This window comes from Neodiprion fabricii, chromosome 5, assembly GCF_021155785.1.
Source record: "Neodiprion fabricii isolate iyNeoFabr1 chromosome 5, iyNeoFabr1.1, whole genome shotgun sequence".
Lineage (NCBI taxonomy): Eukaryota > Metazoa > Arthropoda > Insecta > Hymenoptera > Diprionidae > Neodiprion > Neodiprion fabricii.
The window spans coordinates 9009124-9031719 of NC_060243.1; the positions used below are offsets into that span (position 1 = coordinate 9009124).

Sequence of the window (22596 nt, forward strand, 5' to 3'; positions counted from 1 at the left end):
GGTTTAGAGAAAATGCAAATCATCGTAACTGTAATTTTAATTCAATTCTTTTCAACAAAAGTTGTGACCTCAGAAACAATACATATATGTTGGATTAAATTAACTATCATATTTTGCGTCAAAAATTAGACATATTTTTAATACATCATCAAGAGTAAAGTATTTTTAAGCCATACATCATATTCATTATTTCAGATTCCTTCATTTTGACCTTGAATTTGCATTCTGCGACGCACAAAATCTCCGAGAACTAGATTTCATCCCAATCATCTTACGTTTTAAATTTACGTCTGCCATATTGAATCCACCATCTTGAATTCATACATCGTGAGATTGGATTCGTAATCAGTGACCTCAATAATCTCCGGGTACCGGGTTTCTTTAGATTCATATCAATATTTGCATTCTGGTTCGCCATATCGGATCCGACATTTTGAGTATCTAAATTTTGAAGGCCGAAGACCTTGGAAACCCCCGAGTACCAAGTTTTGCGAAAATCGTTTGCACTGTAGTTTACCTTCTTCCCTTTCTTTACCGTTTACCTTTCGACTTCCCTTTTCTTTTCCGTGCTACCGATAAATTTAATTCAAATTAAAATCAAAAATTGGTATTTGAGAAAGGTACTTTAGTAACCTCATTAACAATCCGAACCATGGGGTCAGGCTAGTGTCACGGTCACCAATCAGTGCGACGAATGAACTGACGGTGGGAGTGAGACAGACAATTGCGACGTTGCCGTTATTTCGTATCCATTACCGTAACGTGAAATTATTCCTATTCTCTGGTTCTTTTTTATCCGCGTAGAACGAGACATTGTTACATCAAATTATCAATAAACCGATGACGAGCCATTTTATGATAACAAGCATGTATACACTGAGAGAAATCTTTAATTCCGTTTACCGCTCAGTCCTTAACTATTTTCATTTTTAACGCAATCGAAAAATATTGTTCTAGGTAGAAAATGATAATTAGTTTTCTAGCTGTTACCGGAAAGTCTAGTATCCGTTACTATGCTTTCGCATTACGATCACTGTTACTATATTTTCTTGTCACTGTCACGAAAATTTAATGTTCGTGCAACAATAAATTAATGTCAAAGCCTTATTTAACTAAAAAAATACAGTAAACATCACAAACTGATTTTGCGTTGCAATAACCAAAACAGGATCGACGATAGCGCAAAATGGTTACGCGTACCTCGTTTTTCGTAATTCCAACAATATTCAAACAGTTTTTTTAGCGATGCCTCTTTCAATCCATTTTTCTAGTTACTGTAACAAATGACATTTTTCACAGTGTATTACTGAAAAATCGGCGCTGAGTGTTAGAGCCACCTCAATTATTTTGAATTTGACGCTAAAGCGTCTGGAGCCAAACAGATATTATTTTATTGTTATTTATTGAATTTAAGGTTTAAGGATTATAGAACCATGCCAAAGCGCGAACGGAAATTAGCATTACAACACAAGTTCAAGAAAGGTATAGTGAAAGGTGTTTATTTCGCAATATCGTATGATCATATTCGTCAGTCTCATTATATTCAATAACACTGCAATTGTTATAATCATCATAATCAAGTTGCACGTCATGAAACTTTGTCATATTTGATTCTACAATTGTAATCTAAACTCTCAATCTTTTCCTAGTAGTCGAGCAATGTATAACGATATCTGTCCGTCTTATATTCAATAACTTTACAATTATTATAATTATCGTAATCAAGTTACACGTCACAAAATTTTGTCATATTTAATTCTACAGTTCTAACCTAAATTCTCAATCTATTTCTAGCAGTCGAGCCCACTCTTGGACTCCTGTTAACCTTACTTGCATAAAAACTCTTATTGCTAGTCTTGTCGTTAGTGGGAGCTTTGACACGCTTGAAGCCAGGGTGACGAGGAGGATGAGGATGAGGATGAGGAGGAGCATCGTCGATCCCCCCCGGGTGTTTGGGGAGTCGTCGAGGCGCGGGGCGAATTCCCCCCTGCAGCGCCCTGCGAAGGTGGCGGCGAGCGCGTCTCCGTAGGTTCGGGTCACCCCGGCAGACTTCCATCCACCTCCGAGAGACGCGCGCGGCCTTTGCCAGGGGAGACCTCCGGGGGAAGGTCGGCGACAAAGTCGAGGTCTGGAGCGCTGGCGCCCATGGCGAGCAACAAGAAGCCGAACGATTCCATCTTGCGATTACTGCTCTGACTGCGAGTCGTCGAATGACTCTCCTCCGAGGAAGTCCTCTTTATATACCCCTGATCGACGATCCGGATCGATGCGTCGGCCAACCGGGGCCGGGGTGCGTTCAAGTGAATTCGTTTGCGCATTCACGGTTCATTGGTCGCGATTCCTCCGAATCAATCAGTCCGCTAATATAATTCAACTATAATAATATAAAAATCCCGCATGTCCTCCGTAACGCTGCATGCATTAGGTCCGAGAAACATCTGCTCTCTACGGAGAAGCAAGACCGGCGTACATATCTGGTACTGTATCACAAGCTGTGACAGGGATTCGATTATTTCAGTAGCTGGGGACGGAGAACGGGCGTCAGAGCCCGTGGCTACGTAGGTTACACGATCCTGCACTCAAGTCGTGCGTGCTTAACGGTAGGTATACGGCACGGTTCGAAAACGCTCTTCACCTCGAAGAGTACTAGAGGCTCTCGCAACGCCCTCCGAGCCAGAGAACCAAGCTGCAGCATGAGACATCAACTTGGTTTCCGAGTCGTCAGTCCACGTTATGCCCCTTCGTATCGCCAAGATTATCGGTGGCCGATCGCTATCGACACTACCACCGCGTATTCATGGTGGTAATCGACGTTGCCGATAACTATAAGTCGAAGTCGAGAAGGCACCAGGCGAGACGCGTAACGTCAAAATCGCTCGGAACTGGAGCTGCTTTAACGGTGCCAGAATCGCCGTGTCGCCAGCTGACTGCGGTGAGTGATCATCTTTCCTTTACAATTAAAATACCAGAAGACAGGCATCGTTACGAGCGACGCTTTTCGGACCGATTCACGCGATCGATCATACATGCACGAAAACACGTCAGCGTTGTTCGTGAAACATGTTCACGCTGTTGGTATGTTCCGATAAACTGAAGTTGAAAGTCAACAGTGAACTTGTAACACGAGGAAGATTGCAATTCGCTTCTCCGTACATCCATCTCGTCGCATCCCATCAAATAGTCGCAAAAAGAACTCGTACCTCTTCCATCGTCATATTGGAAAATTGAAATCTTTCGTTGGGTCTGCTCTTCTCCTTCGTTGCTTTTTCGAGTATAAAAACGGACTGTGATGAATCATAAATCATCTGATCAATATTCTATCCATTTTGAAGAGCAAACATTTTGTCCTTCTACTTGTCTCCGCATGTACGGCGTCTTTGAAATCTCGTGAGTGCCTCTCACGACGTGCAGCAGATACTAGAAATGCAAATTACGGACCATTTGGTATTATAAGCCAGTCGGTTGCTTCGGCCGCTGGCACGTGCTAATAAGAATTGATCACGTGACGAATAGTCCGTCCGGAGATAGATTGAAGGAGAAGCGTGACAACGCGTAGAATTGAATAGCTTGAATTCATGGTCCGCTAGCCGAATGAGCGGAAAAGTATTTCTACTCGATCTTTCCACAGCGACTGATTTATTTTCACGACTCAAGATTCGCGATTGGCGAAAAGAAAGGTGCATAAGTTTTCTCGGCAATGACATGACGTTTCTTGTTGCTTGTCGAGCAACGAAGCGAGTTGGGATCGAGTCAGTCAGATTCTCTTGTAAAGTCCTCCGTTGGTTGCAGACAATGTCACAATCGCACAGCGCAGAAGTTGGTCGATCTAACTTCAGGCGTTTATCAGTGACACTATCGATACGCTTTCTCTCGCGAAGCTGAAGGCAACGTTCAAAGATGCGGTTATCGCTTCGATAGATCTTGAAACGCTCCGCAATGCTCGACCCTGCTCAACTGATTTCAACTGCACGTCAACGGCACTCCAGTCAGGACGTGTATACTGTACACACCTTAGACTAAAGAGCTCGAGGGGATATTCAAGAAGACCTCGACCACGGTAAGAAGGTTTAATTTTTGCATCGAGGATCACTTCAAGTGGTGAACAAATATCATAGGTGTCAAATTCCGCATTTGTAATATGAAACTAACAGCATTTTGCGTCGTGGTGGGCTATAAGAATATTCGAGAATACAATTTTGAAATGTCATTCTGAATCAGAGAACCGGCTCCGTCTCGGATGTGAGCCTGGTAGGAGTAACAAGTAACCACCTGTAGGTACTCAAGGTTTGAGAAGTATGAAAACTGCAGTTGGAATTGTAGGAGGAAGACGATAGGCGTGTTATTACTGCCAAGTGTACTACAACGTGTATGCGTATAATGAAACCAAACTCAACAATTCCAGTATTTATGACTATTTATCTTCATTGCGCATGTTACACCAAGCAGCAGCAGTCCGTTCTCGATTGCCTTTTATTTATAAACTGTACAACAAAGGCGCGTTTTACGGTCAAAGAATCACGCTATGCGCGATGCGTCTCGTTTGGCTGTCTTTCTGCCTAGTGATCAAAGGTGGAATACTGCCATCTTCGACACTGTACGCGAAATTCGAGAATTATCTAGAATCCATTTCAACCTTCGTTCGTCTTGATCAGCGTGTGCGGTTGAATTCCGAAGTTTCTTAACTTCCCAATAAAACTCTGTCCAGGTTTAATCTCGGCAATTTAAATTGAATACGCTATACCTACACCGCCTACAGCAGTTTGGAGAACGAAACTCTCCTCTCTTTCATCTCTACCACCAACACCAGTGCCTGTATAAACACGTGAACACTGTCCGATCATCGAGATCATAAATCTATGAGGCCTAGAATCCTGCCTGCCGAATCTAACCGTAATAAATTCCGATCTGAATGAAGAAATTCAAGATTCAACGGTGACGAAAATACACTGTCAAGAGTTTATTTCAGGAATTATATTATTCGTGAAAGAAGAGCTGGCTGTATTTAGAACGACCGACGATCGTATCTCAGGGTTTTTTTCTTACTCACATGCATTTCTGCCATCATAACATCAAGCTGAAGATACGATAGGAAGGTCAATTTTGAACTCATGAAAAAAGCGAGTAAATGACGATAAGAAATTTAACTTTGAAGTGTATCAGGGTCTTAATATAAAGTCTCCTCTATCAACAGGGTCATTTCTTTCGCCAATTGGTTAGTACGGTTTATAATTTTCAAGATCGTAGTACAAGATATTAAACATTTTTGGAATCCTTGAACCTTCACCATTTCATTTCAGAGACACGCTTTTATCCCAGGTTGTCATGTCATCATGAATTTATCATTTGGTAAAACGTATGGCACAGACTTTACAAAAACAAGGCAATAATGTGGCCATTCATAATTTCACAACCAGTGCAAAACTAATCGTCGGTACATGTTCGATTTACGGGTGGCCCAGTCGTCTCTTGACCTAACAAGGTCCAAACAAGTCTACAAACGACTTGAAACTGGGTTGCGTTTGAACTCTGAAAGAACACCGATGCTACATGTTTATGCATGAGAAAGGTCGACAGGACGATGAAACTATTAGAGTAAACTCTGCTGCTAAGTTTGAGGGTATATGTATGTCAGATGTACAGGCTAATGAAAACAATATCCAAACAAAAGATTTACAAAACAAATAGTGAACCAATGCAACTGAAGTTAATCAAGTTGAATTAGATTCAAACAACATCCCTTCAGTATAAAGTAACAGAAAAACCTAACGGATTTTCATGGAAGGAGCTCACTTATCAACAACTTGCGGCACATGAGACTTGGATTCTAAACCTGTGTCGTAAGTTTGAGCTTCAACGCTTTTCGACTGGACTGTACACCTCAATCTTACCTCAGCCAAGCACCCGTTTGTCTACGGTGAACAGACGTCTCAACAGCTCAAGGTCAGTCCACGTAGAACCCGGATTGACCATCGATCGTCGTGTCATTGAACTTTTCATCGGCGGTAAATCGTCCTCCAGAAACGTTCGATAGATTGTCAGGTGATGGATGAAACAAAGAACTACTATAACGAGTGGACGAAGCCTGTCGCGTCGTTCAAAAGATCCTTGCGCGTTTCGGTAAAATTCTAAAACTGATGCAAGAATTTTCTGGCTGAATCATCCTGAGCCGCGAATTCTGCGTTTTGATTTAGACTGTTGAAAAACTTTCACAATGACTAGACTACACCCAACAAGGTTACAACCTCGCGGGTAACTAAATATACAATCTCGACAGTAAATTCCACGAGACCTTCAGATCTTTGAGTTGAAAAGCTACGCCTTTTACTTAATTGATTTAGTTCTATAACGGAAAGCGGCAGGTCAGTTGAAAATATTCATACAAACAAATCAGTCCGTTTACTTCTGACCGATAAGCTGTCTATTTTATCAGTCGAATCCTCCACGAGATAGAATAAATTTTAATGGAAACAAGTCACGATTTACGGTAGAATATACCTTTCGAATCAGCATTTGAATAATGCAAATTCCGATCCGCTAACTCTCCAGTTAATTTGTACTAGACATCTACACAACGAACAGGTTTGGAAAATAACTATTATACACAAATCACGATGATAGATAGAAGCGAATTGGGCGTGGTATTAGAACTATGCGGCTTGTACCTTTACCGTCGTAGTACAAATGGCCTTGATGCGGTCAAGCGAAGACGACGTCAAGTAATACTCTTGGGTCAGTTCCCGGCTCTGACCAAACGGACAGAGCCAATCTCAAGCACGATTGGAAACGAGGCGGGACGATGAAAAGTGGCGGCATCAGCGTAGACGGAGCGTCGCATGGACATGAATAATTCATTCATTCATTCATTCATTCATTCATTCATTCATTCGTTCGTTCCCTTACTCCAGAGTTTCGAAATGTTGGGCCGGAGTCATTCGTCATTAGCACAATTTACGAGATCTAAGCTCGAAGGAGTTTGCCTTTATGACCGGAAAAGAGAAATCAATCAATCTTTATAGTGTTCAGCGAATGTTATTTACATTTACCTTGCACTGACTGTGAGTACAGATAATACAAAATAAAAAATGGATTTTTAACTTGGGCGGAAATTAAGCGACAGAATCCCATGAACTTTAGTATATATCTGTGGTGCATAGCAGAACTCGACGTGAAAACGGACGGAAAATATCGAACGCTTAACAAACGCGCCACCTCATCTCGAGAGTTTCCTTTTATCTGAGGCGATTTATCGACTCGGATAGTCAAGGTCGTATTTTCCTCATCATGAATTTTCAACTATGTCTGAGTACTTGAGGACATAGTTAATACATTTGATAAGGACCAGTATGAGAGCACTCCATGTTCCCAATCCGGTTTCAATCGCAGATGCGTATAAAAAAAGTCAATGTCTGTTCGCTTGAAGTTGTATGATCGAACTCCTGTTCAAGGCTGCAGTAAAGGAACCTAATCAATCGACAAAGCCTATCGGAGGTCTAGCAACCAACATGACTTCTTCCTCTGATGCTTGTGAAAATTAAACTCTGATTAACTTATATAAAAGAGTATGTTGAGAAATGTGCATTCTTGAAAGTAAATGATCGTTACGAAAAACATATAATGCGTAGAAGCCCGCTTTCAGGTTACTAATGGAACATTCAATTACGAACATGACATGGCATTTGAATCTCGAAAACTATTCGATTCTGTTCAACACATTTTTCTTGAAGAATTTCTGAACAGTGAGAAAGTGACGGTAGAAAGATCAAAGGTTCTGACTCAACGAAGTAAAACTTCAAAACAAGAGAACAAAAAACAACTACTCACAACTTTCTACACTTTCGTTTGCAGTTTTCCACGTAAAATCAGCTCTTAAAAAGCGGTTAAACTTAGAAAAAACTTTCAGTTTGACTTGAGCCTACAGTCTGGCACTAATGGATCAGCAATCAGCGTACTCCGAAGTGAACCTAAGCCTGGCAGTTGAGCAGACACGAACGACCAGGTGAACAAAGTCGAAGTGAGTCGTTTGGACAACGAAATTGGCGGGAAAACGTTCACGGTTCAAATGACGCTCGTTGAGCAACCTCATCCGGTAAACTCGGCGCCATACTTTCGCCGATCCTTGTCCCGAGGTCTCTTGGGTCGCCGACTTTATTCGTACATTTAAAACCGGCCGATTTAACCCCGCCCAGGATTCAAATAGTCTCGCAACGATTATCCGTTTCCGGTTAGATAAGCACACGGTACACATTCACACGTGATTTATAGAAATCTCGTATTACGCGCGGCTTCCGAAAGTGAAGGTGCAACAAGAAAGAGCCGGATTTGGTATTGAATGGTTTACGCGTAGATTGATCGGTCAACAAGAGTTTGAACGACGTAAAAGCTGCCGGAACTGCAGCCGATCGGCATGCCACTTCAATTACGTGAATGCTGCACCGACGTCGCGACACATCGCACGTATGGTGCTCGTTAAACAGAATTGAAGGACATCCCAGTACAACAAACATTGATGCATACAGACTCACTGTTCTCGAAGCAATAAATGAAAAAAGGGAAATTCGCGTTGGGCAAAGGATATTTTTCGGCCAAAACGACCATGGTCTAATTGAAAAGCTGTTGATAAATCCAATTGACGTTTTCATGCTAGAAGTATACTTACTATACAACATCTGCAACGTTTTTTGTAAATTGAAGTAGTAGCACGTTCAGTGCTAGTGAATACCGCGTACCACCATTCCAGTTAACTGTAAACCAGTACTGAGGGTGTAAGTCACACTGTTCTTCGATGGTAATGTTATTCAAGACCATCGGTGTATTTTGAGGACGGATGCAACACATGTGAATGCTCTGCAGCAGCTTCTAGGAAACGTCATTGCTGTGTCCTCACGAAAGTACAGTTAGTAGACGGATCTTCAAGGGTTCGAATATCGGATGTTCGGAATCGATTAAAATATAGCACAACGTATTTAACCTACCATTTGGCAAGTAGTTCGTAACTGGATATTAAGACGTAGATTTCTTGTTTTGAAATTTGTTAGCTAAGCTGCTCTCGAAATCAAGTACTTCAAATACTGGATGCGATCGTTAGTAAAGTTAAATAGAGCATACCGTTGTCACGATTCTTCATGTATGATAACCCTGACTCAAGGCTTTGCATGACAATTAACATGGTAATTGACTGGTTCACAGTAAAATGATATATTCGCTTCTTTACGTTTGAAAAGCAAGAGGTGGATACCCTGATGCGAAAACGTTGGATATACCGACGTCCGCGTAAGTGGCATAACGAGTTTAATAAGGTACGTAAACGTTGCTGTGAGACTCGTTGAAAGGACTGCTTTCAAAGAGGCCGAGCACATTGCACGTTTAACTAACTTTCATTCGTTTCGGACGATCGCACGTACACAACAACGACAACGGCTCACAATAACTCCAACACCTTCTGAGGTCTTACCGAGTCTTCAGAGTCGGCGGTATAACTGCGATCGGGCAACGGTCGAATTATTATTACTTAACCGAATCTAATTAGCAAGCAGTTGGTATTATATACCTGTGTTGAGTTGGCAAGAAAGAGAGAGCGCGAGAACGGGAAAAAAATTATGCAACATCTTATACTAACTCCGTATCTACATAATGCATTATTTGTGCTCCTAAACCACCGCGCTATTTGGTTCATGGTCATCCGTTATACCCGTGCTCCTATCGCTGTACTCCTCTTACTTTCGTCTCGTTCTCCTCTCTCTCTCTCTCTATCTCTTATACTGCAATTCCTCGAACAGGGTGTAACCGACTCAGAATTTATAAATTAATGTACTCCAACGTCTACGACAATCTGTCAAAGAAAATGAACTGTAAGCTGCCTGTGGCTTTGAAATTCTAGCTTGCCCGAGACTCAAGAATAAGGTACAAAATTTATCCTTCGAGTCAATTACCATGCTGTTTAAAATACTCAACATGTGTTTCATCACTGATGATCAAGTCCATGATAGAATGTCTGGAGCTCAAGATTGTGAAACTATGTGAGTTTCCTATGCGTCATTGCGGAATCTAATCTCTGGGTATATTATAACCTTGACTTTATTTAACGACAATGTGAATTCTCGCCGTATTTTATAACGCAAGCCAAAATGTAGGATCTGCAGGTGAGCCCCAAAAATGAAGTGAATAATACGGATGAACACGTATGCTGGTGACTTTAGGATGTATGATACGTACAGTCGGATCAGGAAAGTATAGGAACAAAGTAGTGGTTGGACTCAGATTCGGAAAATTTACGGATGCTATCCTAAGGTTACATCTAATTGTAAGTTAAAAAAGTCCTCGTGATACAGGCGAAAATTTAGAAACACCTCATTCACTTATCAAATTAACATCATCAAGAAAATTGCCTTAGGTATTTCACCTTTTTTCTTTTACTGAAAAATCCATATTTCTTATCCCATTCTGATCGTCTCGCAATCAGTTATATTTTGAATAACAATAACGTATTTTTCGCTAAATCATTGCAAGTACATTATTTGATAATTACAACGACTGTACGCATAGGATTATTTCATCATCAAAAACGCTCATGATAAAATCTGTATCGAAAAATTCTTAGGGGATTTATCTACGGATAAACTGAGCTTTTTTCATTTGAATCGAACGAGCTACATGATTTTTGGTGATAAACTAACAAAATACAGAGACTTCTCTGACAATCCTAAATAACAAGGTGTTCTTACAGTTGAAATTCAATGTTTTAAAATTTTTCTCTGCTTCTTTACACTGACCTTTTTGGTCATTACATTTAACTCAATTAGCTTCAGTTGCATTTTTAAAACATTAGTTTTCTCATGTTCATGTTCCGACGCATGTTTTATCTGACTGTACGTCGCACATATCCTGAAAATTTTGCATCGTATCTTCGCGTCCGCCCACGCCATATTCCTCCTTGGCTTCCGATGTAGAAATGGGCCAGATAAAATTTATGTCGCGGAACTAATTTGCCGTGTGTTGACCTCTTTCAAATTCCAATCGACCTAACTCAGATATACCGTTAATACATGCGTATTGCGTATATACAGTATTATCCGAGTGTGCAGATTGCTTTTCTCTTAAAGTCGTTGGAATAATGCACGAGAATAACATTCATGCATTTTAAGACCAATTTAGATGATAGTTTAGATGTCATAATTCTATTAATAAAGTTCTGTCAATTGTATTTAATTTGACTACCGTTGTCATAAATAGACTTTTTTCCATCAAAAATCAACGTTTTATTCTTTATTTTGTGATTCTTAGTAATAAATCAATTCAGGTTATGTGATAATACGATTCACGATGTTCAAATTCCGCGTACATTTGTAACCTATACACCTCGTTTTTATCATTAAAAATATTTTCGAAACGGTCGGCAACATCTACTTTTCAACATATCGTTGGAAAGACTATTATTCCAACAACCATTGTTTGGTTTTTTGTCAAACTCTACGGATTTCATGGAATAATCGTGACAGCATATCCGTGGAAAAAACTTGAAACGACTATAAGCGTTATGTTAAAATTCCAATTTTCAAAAACCTCGTTTTCACATTTTTGGCCTGTAATTTGATCTGATATTCAACGAGAGGATTCACTTAATTCCTATAAAAAATCAGTCCACGTTCATTACCAAACCTCGAAACCCACGATGAGTTTTCCTGATATTTTCCCAGGTTTTCCAGCAAGTGATAAGACAAGTGACCTCGTCATTTCAACAATTTATAAACAAATTCGAGGGTACTGACACGCACTATCGAGTTATATTACCTTCACGGGTGGAGAATGCGGTGAAAAGAATCAGCTAACACGACTACACGTACCTAAATTATATTCATTCCGTTGTTGCTTTAGGCGTACACGGGATTACATCACTCTTCTCACAACTTCATGCAGAACACAACGCTCAAGTTACAAGCTCGATAAACATTTCCAGCGCAATTACCTCCTCCTTATTCGTTGAGGAGTTACGGTCATAGAGGTAATCATAATAACGATGACAAAAAAGTGGTTAGTAACGTTAAGCTAAATGGCTAATATTCATTCCGTAAATGACAGCATGAATTGCACGTAACTTTCCAAAATATCGAGAAACGAAGTGCCTGCACACCGGATACTGTCTACATACTTTTATTATATAGACGAAGACTCACATTGACTGGGGGAAGAGGAAATGAGCTATACGTATGTAGTAAGGAGAAGTATCTCACATGGAAAGGCAGCAAATAGTGGTTCAACAAGTCACCAAAATGGCGCTCATAAGCAATAAGGGTAACAATCTTATTGGCGCTTAGCAATCAGGGACCAATCAGGATAAATCTGATTGGCACTTTGTGGAACTTTTGCTGCAGCAACGCCGTCTTAATTTGCGTCTACTTTACGGACACTTTATATACATGGAGGCAGTCCTCCTTACCTCTACCCTCCATATTATGTAGGATAAAAATTGAATGAGGCTGTTAAAGACAAAGGAGAAACATGAGAGAGGCAAAGATTACGTACAGATACGTACGTACGGTACATTTGTGTGCGATAGATCGAGAGCATGAGCAAACGAGGCAGTGGTCTCCCATGAGTGGAATTTGTACGAGTTCGTCAACTTTACTGGGAAAACAATACTGTCCGACGACGTGAAGTTAGATTGAACCCACAGCGACGGCTGAGATCAACAAAACCCCATCTCAGAATTCGTTTTAACAACATCGTACCTCAGAATTTCGTTCAAACACGTCGTATGTCTTCAGAGATCACTTTGGACACACGATGTTGTTGAACTTTATTCTAAAACGGAGCTTTGTTGAACCAAAATCTGAGATGATAAGGTCTTGTTCAACCAAAATCTTGAGAGGAGGTTTTGTTCAACCAAATCCTGAGATGAGGTTTTGTTCAACCAAATCCTGAGTTGAAGTTTGGTGAACCAAACTCTGAGATGAGGTTTTGTTCAACCAAATCCTAAGATGAGGTTTTGTTGGTCTGCTTGTGATCTCACAATGACTTTCCTGCACTTTATGACCGTTCAGTTTACAAGTTTATACGGGTGTATAAAATAAGGAACTCTACTATACGAATCACAGTTTTTCCAAGCTTGTCAGATCGAATGGATGCAGTGTAATAAATGGTTATGATCGAATCTCTTCTTTCCTGCCCTCTTTCTTCTTCAACTCGCTGACTGAACCGAACGTTCGCGATGAATTCAATCGGTCCATAAACGAGAAGCGCTTCACTGCATGCGGAGAAATTATGCTTACATGCATTAGGCACAGCAGTATAATACCACATCCGGACCAGTTGCCTAATCGACCCTGTCGATTCTTCAGCTTCGATCTTTCTCTTTCTACGTTTTCTCCTACATGTTGTCTATGCAGTTTACGATCAATTTTCGAATTTCAAACGCAATCGCTAACCTGATTTCGTTACACAGTTCTGAAAAAACCATACAAAGCGATATAAGGAAACTTGGTATTTGGAGCCATACTTGCAGACTCACAGTGATTCACGAGTTTATGGAAAGATGAGTGAAAAAATTATTATTGTACGATTTCCGAATAACTCTCAAGGAGCAGGCCTTTCCAAATGCATATGAGTATGTTTCGGTTATCATGGTTTACCAAATTTCAGACGATCCTAAGGGTGCGAAGTAACGATTTTTCATAGATCCATCTCTCCGGTAACGTTACTAACTTCATCCTTCTATGTCTCTGTAGTTTCGGTCGAAGAAGCTTTATTGAAGCTACTCGGGTTGAATTCTGTTAAAAATATTTTTACGGTTAAAAGAATGCTGGTGATTCAACTTAATGCTAAATATCGCACTGGCTTACACTCGTTTTTATCTGTATTATCACGGTGCGCTGCATTACAATGAACGAAAAAACGAGAGGACTAAAATACTCGAGTTCCCACTCAACCTCCCATTAACTGATCGAAAGAAACGCGTTGCGTAATGATCCGTGGTAACTTTGCAGTGGCAGAATAAAATCAAGCCCCAAATTTTGAACCAGCGTTTCTTGCGCACGGATGATCAATTCGCGTATAGAAAGAGATGACTTTCCCTTCGTGAGTGGGTTGCGTTGCAAGTACATACACGTATATACCCAGACACACGTCAAAACTTCGACGTTATTATAGGAATAAAATTAGGTCCGCTTGCGAGATTGACGTGCGCCAATATTGGCATAACTGGATATTGAGCAATTCGATCGATACCGTATACCTTGAGAGAAATTTACATTTATCTCTGCAAGAAATGGACTCGGCGCACCGTTTGATCTCTCGCTTTACATCGAATGTATCAGATGAAAAACATGCCGAGCATAGATTCGTTACAGCGAAATATAAGTGACGTACAAAGTTACACTCGTTGTCTCCTGACATTTTGTTCTCTTTCTCAATGTCTCTTATTCGATTTTGGCGCGACCCAACATACAACAATCGGATTCAAAATCAAAATTCGTTGCCTTGGTCCGAAGGTGAGAGGAATTATTATGTAATGCAGTGGACCGAAATCTCACTGCACTCATTTACGGACTTGGAACTAAACCCATGAAAGTTTCCAATCCGCCAATCCGGGTTCATGGGGGTGTCCCGGTCGATTCCAACATTGACACGTGTATCTGCAAATATCGAAGTCCACGTATCTGTACGACGTGTAACGTCAACGTTGAAATCAACCAAGACAATCCCCTTAATTTCCTTGCATATTAGCGGCTTCGAAGTGAAAAAGTTGAGTCAGTAGGTAAGTCCGTCACACTTTGGCGATAGTCGCGTTGATCACGAGGCGTGAATATAGAGAACGACGACGACCATGCGGCCAACAGAAACAGGAGCAGCGGTGCTCCTAAGTGCGTTGAAAGTGAAAGTCGTACCGAACAGGTATTAAGTATACCCATTATGTTGTATTATTCTTATCCATTATATTACATTGCTCGCAGCACGCTTCGGGACAATGGCAAATTTTGCATCGTTGTGCAGCAACCTAGTAGGTATGTACCTGCAATAAAACACGATCTGAGAGGCTGAGTTAGTTTTATTGCCTCATAATAGAGACAAGAAAAATTCGCTGTAGGTATGAATGCCTGAAAAAAAATTTCGTCAGAGTGATAAAAACGAGAGAAGAAAAAGGCGGACGCGTTATACGTTTAAATTTTTCACTGATTGGCATATTTGACTTTTCGTCAGATTTTGGTTTGTTTCCTCCGTTCCTCTTCGAGATACATCTCAGAGATCAAAATGTAAATTTCGAAAATTATGTAATAACATAATTGATACAATAAATGTCGCCAATATACCAAATTTTTATGCTGCAATTGGCGTGGGTGAAAATTTTCCTGATAATTGTAACGTTAGATTCTGTTTCCACGTGTATTTAAAATTTTTCTCAATATCGCAGCTTGGAAACACATAAAATTGAGCTTCAGGATTTAAGTGACGGTTGGGAAAAACATAATTATATTCGCGATGGTTGAACCGTTAATGCAAAAATGTTTAAGTATGCAAAGTTTCTTGATAACTGTTCAATTCCAATACTCACTTTGGTTGAGGTGAAAAAAAAATTCAGCTTTCGTATAATTTTTTTCGAGTTAAAATATGTGAAAAATGACACTTTTGAACAGTTAGGTTATTTTATTTCTGTAGTTGAATAAATAAACATTTTAACGACTTCTTGGTCTTAAAAGTTCCAGTCGATTTTTACAAAATATGAATATATCTCCGAAGCGATGCTACGAAATGAATTGTTCCTTTGGAATTCTATGACTTATGAGTATTAGGATCTAACAATAAGTGATACGTAAACAAGAAAAAGTAATTTTTAATAGATTTCGATGATTTTGATAACTTGGTTATTTTCCATTACTCATAAATCATCCATTCCCAAAGGATTAAACCGCTCCGTAGCATCGTTTCGAAGATATATTAATTTTTCGTTAAAAACGAATAGAACTCTCTCTTAAAACCTTCCCGCAACGCCTAAAATCCTGTGAAAAATTTGAAAAAATGATTGCGACTGAAATCGACGAACATATTTTCAAAAAAGCACCCATCTTTCAAACATAATAAATATGCTTTTCCAGGTACCGAAGATTTTTAAACTCATCATGCGGTGGACAACATAAAATTAAGATTTAAAATTCTTCGATTCATCCAACAAAAAGAAGTTCGACACCAAATGATTCGACTTTCTTGTCCACTAATTTATTTTTCACTTTCATGTAATAATTACATTATTTTCTAATCGAGTTAAATAGACTCGAGAGAAAAAAAAAGATTGAATACGATCTCCACCGGATTTGGAATGACACAAAGCCTGACTTTCATAACGCGCGTTACTAATTACGACGCGAATGAATCCAACGTAAGAATTATAATTCCATAGAAGGTTAAAGATTTATAAGCTAAGTCGCCTCGATTCTGGAACAAGATAATAGTCGTCGTTAATTAGAGTTCCAAAGAAAGTATACGGGATAGAACTTTTCTTTGAATTTCCGTGGGACTGCGAACGGAATTAATTTTAATTAAGACCAAAAGAAGGAGCGAACGACGCTGCGCTAACGGTGAGATAAGTACAGTGTTAAGAAATCGGTTTGCAGAGCTTCCTACTTCCTTCGGAGGTTATAATAATTGCGCAACTTTCGCTATGCGTTATATACGTACGTACGTTGTGGGTAAATGACGATTTTGTAATCAGGCCGATGCGTCGAGTTTATAATAACTATCGCAGTGCGCACCGTGCGCGCTTTAAATGGGACGTAGAGTCGAGTCAAAAATCTGTTTCAAGAAACAAAGAAATTATCGAAGGTTTGAAAAGAGGTTTTTTTACCTCATTTTATAAAATTTTATTTTATGAATCTAGAAGGAATTGTGGGATTTGAGTTTTTGTAGTTGATGATATAGAATTTGAACTATCCTTTGAAAAAAAATTTATTGCAAAATCATACAAAATGTCGGCCGTAGGCGTAATAACGTATAAAGTGTGTTTTTTGCTGTTCGACGTGATTTTTCAAGTTTCAGTTAATCTAAACAGAAAATTCAAAAAGATTATTGAAGTATATAAATATGGGTATGGTCCGAACTACTATCGTGTCGATTTTGCAAAAATTCGCAATTTCGCATAAACTTGAAGACGAACTTTTTTTAACTACATTATCGTCCCTTAAATTATTTCTATCGAACCAAATGAAATGATTGTAGTTTGGCTCATAGCCGTACTCGTATTTTTAATGATATTTTTGAATTTTCTGTTTAGGCCAACTGGAACTTCAAAAATCACATCAAATAGCAAAAACCCCGCTTTTAACGAGATATCGGGATATTTTGAAGGAAAGTTTTTTAAATGATAGTTCAAATTGTATATTATTAACGACCAAAAACCCGAAACCCAAAATTTTTTATAGATTTTTAGAATAAAATTTTAGGAGATGAGGTGAAAAAAACAATCGCTCGCACACCAGAATCCCCTTTCTAAGCTAATCGAATTAAATACGGTAAGATTAAGAGTAGTATATCAAGGGGGGTTCTACACGCAGATTCCTGTTACCGACATTTACCGACATTCTCCCGAGACTCAAACCCTTTTCCGCGATGACGTCACAGTCCGCCGTACCGGCTTGAGGTCAAAACCGTGCAACCTTACCGACAGTTGTATCGGTCGAATGTCGGTAAGTGTCGGTAAGAGGAATCTGCGTGTAGAACCCCCCTTGCTATACTACTATTAAGATCTTGTACTCCAGAAAAATTTTCAACCTCTGAATTTCAAATTTGAACACTTTATTACCGAACAACAAAGAAATCTCATCGTCCTATGATTTTTTAGCACCAATTCCACACCGATCCCATTCTGATGAATAAATAGATCAACAGTTTATTTGTAAATAAATTCCCTAGACATCGTCTTGGACGAAGTTCCAGCATACAATTGTTACAAGTTTCAGATTAATCACTTATGATTCAGCAAGAAACACATTTTCATCAGACAAGATCAGACTCACAAACATTGTCAGACGATTTTTGGAGAATTCATTGACGAATAAAATGAGCTACATGTAATATGAGAAGCGGATAAGCAATATGAATTTTTCATTGACAAAAAAAATTATTAATCTAACGCGGCGTTTACAGTTGAAATTCAGTGTTTTTACCTAATTTTTCCAGTATCGAACGATTTTTTTTTTTTAGTCAGTCAGATGTAACTAGATTAGCTTCAGCGAAACTTTTGCAAACCTTTGCCTCGCCAATTTTATGTTCCAATACTTTTTCACCTGACTGTACGTTCCATACCATTAATAAGGGAAGTTTCACATGCCAGATAACGAATGCGGCAGGCTGCTCAACGTTTTCTCTCCACAGTAGGTAAAGTGGATTCTTCATTACTTCCTACAGACCAACATCTTAATGCGCAAACAAAAGTTCCGCCTCTTTCTCCGAAGGCTTCAAAAGCAGCTGAATTAGAGAATTAAATTTATTGAGATATTGAATGAAGTTAAATAAGATTCGATGATAGCCAGGAACAAGTTTGCGAATTTGAGTATAATAAAAATAACTGGCACGCGTAAGAGAGGAAATAAAAGTTTTCCCACCTAGCCGAGTCGATAATCGATTGATGCTTCGATTCGGGGTTTAAAAGAGTTAAGAAGTAAGAGGAGGACGAGTAGGAGTGAGAATCCCGACGCCGCAGCCGCGTGGACTTTAATAGATCGTGTATCCGATACGCGACCTTTGAAAATACGAGAGTTTAAAGGTCACTCCACAAATAAATCTCAACCTATCAATCAGAGGATTGCGCGAAACGTTCCGGTTTAACCGCGTTGATAAACCTCCTCTCGATCATCTTTCTTTCTTTCATTCAAATGTGGAATATTTATCTGTACGAATCGGCTTTCGGGCTAGTAAAAACATCTGACCGTCAACATCGGCGATTTTATTTATTCTTATGGATCGTCTAGAATAGGGTGGTCCTTATTCAGGCTGTTGAGGAATTTTTGCCAGACCATCCCCCAAATCGACTTCAAATAATTCGAAAACAATGGCCTATTTTTTCAGATTTTTACATCGAATCTAAGATAGTCTCCACATTGTGATCGAAGTTTCTTATGGAAGTGACATGAGAAAAACTTTTTTTCTCAGTATATATTTTATTGCAAGAGTAATAACGTTCCGAATAATCTGTAACCGCGAGGTTTTGGTGAGAATTAGTGCTACTATCTGGGAAAAAATACACATCGTCGTACCAGGCAATCTAGACAAATTGCACAACCTCGAAACCTGACTTTTTTTTATTTATTCAGAGGAAGTGCAATTCGTCTAGATTGCCTCGTACGATGTGTATTTTTTTTCATATAGCATCACTAATGCCGACTAAAACCTCGCAGTATAGTGTGAAAAAAAGTTTTTCTCGTGTCACTTCTATAAGAAACTTCGATCACAATGCGGACTGTCTCAGACTTGCTGTAAGAATCTGAAAAAATTTGGCGACTCTTTTTAAATGATTTGAAATTGATTTCAGTGATGAGGCGGTAAAAATTCGTCAACACCCTAAACAAGGACCACCCTAGTGTAGAGTTTAGAAAAAAACATCATCTTTCACTTATTTTTAGATTTCTTGAACTACGGGTTTGATTTTTAATGCTCCAAAAACAGGAAAACACAATTTTCGAATGAATAGCCCTGATCGTTTTGCTTTAAATTTTTCGCATGAATTCTTTGTTAAGAAAAGAGAATTTTGAGACTAATTTTAAGATGAGAGGCGAGCTTTTGGTTTCAGGAACTACAGGCGAAACAAGTAATCAAAAAATGAGCAAAATCGAATTAAATATGAATTTTTATTTTCGAAATTTATATTCAATTCGATTTTTCTCACTTTTTAATTAATCGTTTCGCCGATAACTTCTACACCAAAAGCTTGTCCGCTTCCATCTTGGTCTCAAAATTCTCATTTTTCAACAAAGAATTCACGAGCAAAAAATATGAAGCCAATCGATCGACGCTATTCGTCCAAAATTTAGCTTCCGTTTTTTTTTTTTTTTTTGGAGCAGCAAGAATCAAACCCGTGGTTCAAAAAATCTAAAACCCGGTGAAAGATGTTTTGTTTTGTATACTCTGCACCATCATTCATAAACAGGGTCGGTTTTGTGCAGAATGCCTCATATTCATTCGTTTTTTACTTCGTTCCGTGATATAATGACAGAATCAATTTTTTTTTTAACACCAGATGAATTGACAAATTTGCGGAAGACCAATCAAAGTCGCAGCAAAATAGATATCGCATTATTACAGCTAACCGGTAACCTTTGCGGTGGATAATAAAATAGTAGCAAACTTTTTGCGTGGTAAGCTGTATGCAGAGTCGCGAAAAAAGAGGTAAAAGAAAAACGCGAAAGGTATGACGTCACGGGGAGTCTGAAAAGGTCGCCTTCCGGCATCTCGTGTCAACCTGAACGACAGCTCGCCATTACACCATATTTGGCCCTAGAACTATTCGCACAAGCTTGTTGAACGACGAAACGTTGATCATATTACGAAGGTAAATAAAATAACAACAAGTGTAAAATAAAAAATTTCAAAGAGAGGACAAACATTTTTCTACCAACAATATCGTCGTACCCGTTTTTGGAATAATTTTACAACATTCGTTATTTCAGTAGAAGTATAATATACATATTTTCAGTAGAAATTAAATCTTAACAACACTTGGATCACACGTTTTGGAATTTCATCTGATGCGTAAAATTTTGTTCTTGATACATGAGAATCTTTTTGATAATGATGACGTATGAATTGGTAGAAATGTTTTCTTTCGTGAACGGATTAAAAAGTCATACCTGAGGCTGAAGGTACTTTTTATAAAATGTATCAAAAAAGTTAAATACGAACGAGACAAAGATATGAGTAATAAAACAAACGCTCGCACGAGGGCAGGATTAAAATTCCGAAAGCTTTGATATTTCGTCAAAGTTTCATTTCCTTGCTTTAAGTTTTGCCACCAATAAATTTTTGAAATTTCGCAATGTCTGAACATGTAAAATTTTGAATATCAGCCCCGGCCCCTTGCACGTATACAACAACAACAACAATAATTACAATAATAACAATAACAGTAAGCGTGATCTATTTTCAATCATCCATTTTTTTTTTTTTTTTTTTTTTGTTTTCCATCGCCATTCATTTGTTTATTTCTTTCTATTTCTACCAGCGTGTACTTTCCATACATGCATATACATGCGAAGGTTCGTACGAGTTAATTAAATGCGTATCATTGGCAATCGAGATTTATAATTGCAATTAACGAAGTCGGATCTCTGCCTTAAATAGCTCGAGCAACATATCGGCTAGCCAATAGAGCAATAATCGTTAATTAAAATCTCCAATCAACCGTCGGTTGGTAACTAACACAGATAATGGGAACGACGCGTTACAACAACCCGCGGTAAATATACACAGCGGCAAACGACCTCGCGAATCGCCCCAAGTGCGAATCAGTACATCTTACTCTATGTAAGTATGTACAACATCACCATAGAAGATTAACTAGTCGCTGCCCGCCATCTGCGAGCTGCGATTTCAAATTCTCAAAAAATATCAAAAACTCCGACGATCGGTTCGAGCTTGACTTCCCGCCTTCCAAAAGGTAGCCAAAAATGTGACGGTAAATGAATTTATATTTTTGCCAGAAAAAGAAAAGTAAAAAACGCAAGTTTTTTTATAATTCAAATTGCGGAGAGTAATTAAAATACACGAACAGGGTGGCCACTCAATTCCGATCACGGAATTCCCTGACATTTCCCGGTTTTCCCTGACTAAAATCACTATTTTTCCCTAACATTTTGATGCACAATTTGTACAGAAATCACTAACAACTATAGTAACCTAGGTAATGTATGGCCAAATATATTAAAGTTATAAAAGTTTTTAAAAGTTGTTCATTCCGTTCATTGTGATTTTTGAAAGTTGACAAAAAATGAAAATTTCCATTTGCTTGGTCTTGTTAAGTATATATTTAAGAAGGGGCTCCAAGAAGCGAAATATTTTTAGAGCTATTATTTGAACATTTATGCTGTTTGCAATGAAAATCGAGGTTCGAAGAATTATGACTAATTAACGAATGTGTAACTTTTTGAAAAATAAACTTAAAATTTTTTTTCCAACGGGACATTTTTCTTTTAAGTGTTAAGAATACACCACCATTTATACAAATTTTTAAATTGATATTTAATACAGTACGATGCGGTGATAGTATCTCAATTTTATGGACAAGGCTTTTGAAATCCGTGAGTTCTATAAAAAGTCCCTGACCAACCAAAATATTCCCTGACATTTCCCTGACTTTTCCCTGACGTACAAAATTCCCTGACATTTCCCGGTTTTCCCGGTTTTCCAGACGGGTGGCCACCCTGACGAAACAATTACTATTCTGTAAGCTGTTTAAATGGATTGTATTCGTGAATTTTCAATCGCAAATAATTAGATGATATATGAAAATATATTGAGGAAATAAAAAATTAACGTTCGATAATAAATTGAACATATTTATCGGGTTCTTTTTTTCAGTTCGACTGGTTTTTTTTTTTTGTTTTTTTTTTACAAATTAGT

At 38.7% G+C, this 22596-nt stretch overlaps 1 protein-coding gene and 1 long non-coding RNA gene across 5 annotated transcripts in view; one reads left to right on the top strand and one right to left on the bottom strand.

Moving 5' to 3' along the window:
- The window catches only part of LOC124182926 (protein phosphatase Slingshot homolog 2), a 168097-nt gene that overhangs the window by 124880 nt on the left and 20621 nt on the right, over positions 1-22596 (bottom strand). The gene's annotated exons all lie outside the window — the stretch shown is intronic.
- Positions 1613-22401, top strand: LOC124182942. The gene is made up of 3 exons (XR_006870889.1): positions 1613-1648; positions 8954-8959; positions 22262-22401. It is a non-coding gene; the product is annotated as an uncharacterized LOC124182942 (long non-coding RNA).